A 5000-nucleotide genomic window follows, 5' to 3' on the forward strand; every position below is an offset into this window, starting at 1 on the left:
CATAAGGTATATATAGCCTTTGGGTATAGTTCGTTAATTTAAACTGTATTTGTTACCAGGACAATGTTAAAATGTCGTACGTTGTTTTCCCCTTTTCTACCCGAAGATATATTGGCAAAATGACTGAACATCAAATCATAATAATAATGTAGCTCTAATCTCTGTCTGTCCCATGCTTTTTCATTCTGAAAACAAATTGTGTGTATTTAGGCCCCAGACAAAACGAAATCAGACCAATCTGGTGTAGACTTTGAAAAGGCCTGTGATGCTGAAACGAATGATATCGCGTTTCGATGTGAAATTGTAATAGTCCTACTTGTTAGCACGTCATCAAAAGAAGGCATATCATGGATTATCATGTTATCCAACATGTTGTTATCTTATACCCGGCGTTATGCAGTGTAAATCCATGTTTCCAAATCATTTGTGATTGTTGATAAGTTTGTTTTAATATTCTTGTGAGTATGTGACAGCTTTTGTGTATTTGATTAAAATGGCAAAAATGCATTATTTCGAAAATTGCTCCATGTCAACATTTAGAAAATGTATAGAGGCTACTATAATAAATAAAGAGAGAGGAGTCTTGTCTCTTCTCCACTAAAAGGAGAGGATTAATCAGAGAGATACCCATCATCATATCACACAGTGATGTGTGTTTAATAATGCGTGTATTGATATGTAAAGCGCGTGTACACCAATGGACCAGGCCAATAAACTCCCTCTGAAAGCCAAATGGAGCACATATTGGCTTCTTCTACCAACGGGAGAAGCGCGTATATATATATAAAACTAAACGTGTAAATATTTCTCATTCCCTGGGCCGCCCTATCTGTCTCTATCAACCTGCTGATCTCCCACCACAAATGATGCATTAGATGCATTGAATGTATTTGTTGTGCAAGTTTGAAAAGGCGGCGATAATCTGGGAGCGAGAGATAAGGGAACAGCAATTTATTCAGCAGCACTTTGGACCCCCGCTCCCTGCAGCCTGGGTATACGGTGCTGACACCCCCCAGCCGCTTGCTGATAACGATTAGGCCATTTATTATCTTCACACGGAACAAAGATTGCCTGGTGCCGATGAAATATTACCCCTGGTAATAATCAGAAAGGGAGAAGAAGGGTCCCTGGCATCTAATGCACTATGCATGCATATGATCATAATAATAATCATAACCGTCCCTAGCTGGCCAAGACTTCATGCAAAAAAAAAAACTAGACAAAAGAAAAAAGAAAAATAATCCTGCAGAACATCTTGAATATAAAAACAAGAAAAGAAAAGAAAAAAAACAAGGAGCCTATGTAAACAAATGTGACATCACTGTTGTGATAATAATGGTGAAGATTATGGTTCTGCCATTAGTTATGACATGATAATAATCCGTATACAACAACGACCATAATATTAGACATATACACTAATAATAATAGGCCTAATAATAACAATAACAATTATACATAATAACAGTACATAAATAATAAAAAATAGGCCTAATAATAACAACAATAATTAGCCTATTACTACTACTACTACTACTACTACTACTGCTGCTACTACTACTACTAATAATAATAATATAAATAATAATAATAATAATAATAATAATAATAATAATAATAATTTTATCCCATTGTTAAAAAATATCCCTGCTTGTTATATTGTGTTCCAGGCTAATGGCTGAGGATTACTACCCATTTAGTTACGGTTAAAGGATATAAATTAAGGATACTTTCCCCCCCACATAAAGCTTAAAACATACTGATAGAATACATGCAGATTATTGGGGAATTCGTGGAGCTTTTCTTTTGTTTTTGTTTTAACGTCACATTTTCAGTATAAATTCTCTCTCTCTCTGCTGCAGCCCTGCTAGAGAGAGAACTGTATGTCAGATCTGTATCATGCAGCCTGCCTCTGTCCGCAAGACAGATCACAAGACTGCTGCTCCTCATACCTCTATACTAAAGTATAATTACATTCTAATTAATTCTTCCATTTTAATTGACTTAATTATGGTTTTAATGACGTGCATGTATATCTTGCACATGCGATTATATTATTGAGGCAACCTGTGATGATTTAAAAATTAACAAGGCCAGTGTATGCGTACCTTAATTGGCCCTCTTTGTAAAAAAAAAAAGAAAAAGAGATTCCAATCTTGATGTGGGGGGAAAAAGTAGGCTATAATATTGTTCAGAGAAGAGCAAAAAAGCCTAATCATTATGACTTAACTTCTCCCATGCATAAAAAGCAATATCTACATTAAAGAGCATGCATGTGTCAAGTTGATTCAACTGTTATTAGGCTACTACTGTGCTATTATAGGATATATGTTGGCTCTTACGGACTTTTCTCTGTGTTTCTGTTAAAGAGGAGAGGAGAATAGAGAGACCGTTTATTTTATTGTTATAACCTCTTTAATTTAAAGGACAACTTGTCCACTTTTTAGGGCAACCCAAGTATAGTTTAGGTCATGTAGGACTCTGTCTGTCTTCGTTCTTTATTTGAACAAAATGTAGGACTAGCTTATACATCTACTTGACATTCATTCCACGCGTGGAATATCTATATTTCGATCCTATAGATGGAATGACACAACTATAGGGCCCTCAACACATATAGCCTACAACAAGCCTACACACTGCATGTCTTCAACAGAGATTAGCCCATCACTCCTCTGATTAAAACGAATGAAAAGAATAATAATAAATAAATAAATAAACAGACATCGAAATTAATGCAATTGATTCAGTCAAGAGTTCACTTTTCTTTCTTTCCTCTCGCCTCCTTGCGCTCTTTTATTGTGTGTGTGCGTGCGCGTGCGTGCGTGCGTGCGTGCGTGTGTGCACTCTGGGGGGACACGAGGCCGGGATGCAGCAGTCCTTGCACCCGTCCCCTTCTTGCACCTGCCTGGCTTTAGTGCCACGCACGAGCCCAGGTCGCGTGCAGGAGATTTGAGGGCTTTGCATGTTTTAAAAGTTGTTGTTAAGTGTGGGACAGACAGAAAGAGAGAGAGAGAGAGGCTGGAAGGAGGGAGGGTCAATAAGGGAAAAGCCTATTTCTCCTTCTTGAACACATTTAACAAAGTGGGCGGGGTGTCTGAATTCATTAATCTAAATTGCTGTAGGCCAATTAGGACTTTATATTCCATCGTTTCGCAAAAAGTCCCGACTATATGGGAACAAAGCACGGAAAATGGTTAAATACAGACGCCACCACCCAAAGAAAGGCTTTGTTAAATAACTGTATTTTTGCCACAACAAGACGCCTTTTGATTATCTTCAGATGAAATGATGAGATGATTCTCCAATCCAAAGTCTCAATCTTCTGATATGATAGTCTACTCAAGTGGTTCTCAAAGTGTGGTCCGTGCAGGGTCTCTCAAGGTTCCTTTAGGGGTTCTAAATTGACTCTTACAAGTCTGTAACTCTGACAGTGTACAAATGGAACCAAATGGACCCGTTAGGGTCCATTTGTACACTGTCAGAGTTAAGGGGAGACCTTGAAATATATACGTTTGAGAACCACTGAAATTACTCTTAATTAATCTGAATAGACAAATGCAACTCCTCATCCAAATGGTCCATTTGGATGCATATATTTATCCTAGAGGCAACACTGACAGACTTTTACTGTGCAGTGCTGTTTACACGTATTGTACATTCATAATAATCATGCATTGATTTGGTTGTATGTAATGTATGTCAACCTGATGCATTGTGCCAACCCCATGCCATGCCATGCCCACATTGCCCAGTAAAAGCCGGAAGAAAAAGGGCACATAGTGGCTGACGTGCCATTACGCAGCTCCGGAGCTGCAGGCTAGCAGCCTCTCATATGCTGGGAGAACTTTTCTCTCATATCCACTGTGGGCTTTTGGACAGACAGACACACACTGACGGAGGAGGAGGAGAAAGAGATCGTTCCTTTTCAGACCGAAAACTGTCTGAGCTATTTGAGCACCTATTATAGCTATACACTATATTATAGCCTGTTGTCCAAACATTTTGCGTCGACAGCATCTGAAATATAGATATAGTCTATAGTATAGTAGTCGTATACTGGACTGGACTGGACACCACCATATCCATCGCTTTGCATTTGGAAACTGAAGGGATTTGCCATAACAGACGAAACGGTGGCGATCCAGCCTCACATTCGTCTCTGAAAACAGCATCTGGAACAATCTGGACACGAAAAGCTTTTTTTTTACGAGCGATCATCATCATCACTTCATCCAAACATCATCAGCCGGACAACGGGTAAGACAGTCAATATATTGACTATTGCATCGCTTATCTATCGAATTCATTGTTTGGTTTAATTAATTATTTAACCTTTTGCTGAAAACCAAACTGAAAACTATAGCCTATATCTGCTTATATAGGCTATAGAAGTCTATCCTCTATACCGAAAGATATTTGACCTATTATGTTTCATCGTTTCAATCAACAAAACCATTTTTGTTGCTCAGCATGACAATGTTGGTTTGATGCAGCTGGTCTCAATGATCGTCTCAGTGAATAGAAGCAGGGATTAGGCTGCTAAGCCTAACTGGTACATGTATTGCAACTGTCATTCATAGTCATAGTTATTATTTATGCCAAAGCTATTATTCCTGTTCAACATAACCTTTTGGATTTTAAAATCCACACTCCATAAAAAGCCCCATCCTTGCAGCCCATTGACGGCACAAAACGGCTCTCAGCGGGCAACACAACGTAAAACATCTTATAGTCATATTATAACTTAATTTCAATATACCACCATGGACATGTAGCCATGGCTTGTGTTATGTCTTTGGAGAAATTCTCATTTATTTTGTTTACTGATTGCAGCCTTTGTAAAAGGAACAGTGGAAAACGATCAAATTAAACATGATTAAATAAAATGATATATATATATATATATATATATATATATATATATATATATATATATATATATATATATATATATATATATATATATACTATAGTGATACAAAACACACACATATAGG

At 37.5% G+C, this 5000-nt stretch overlaps 1 protein-coding gene across 1 annotated transcript in view; it reads left to right on the forward strand.

The window, feature by feature from the left end:
- The first annotated feature begins 3799 nt into the window (after positions 1–3799).
- Positions 3800–5000, forward strand: part of gata2a (GATA binding protein 2a) — an 18768-nt gene continuing 17567 nt past the window's right edge. Inside the window, exon 1 of the mRNA XM_080424326.1 lies at positions 3800–4260. The gene's annotated coding sequence lies outside the window, so the exon portion shown is untranslated. The remainder of the gene's footprint in view (positions 4261–5000) is intronic.

The sequence above is a fragment of the Gymnoscopelus braueri genome, assembly GCF_963280865.1.
Source record: "Gymnoscopelus braueri genome assembly, chromosome: 3".
NCBI lineage: Eukaryota > Metazoa > Chordata > Actinopteri > Myctophiformes > Myctophidae > Gymnoscopelus > Gymnoscopelus braueri.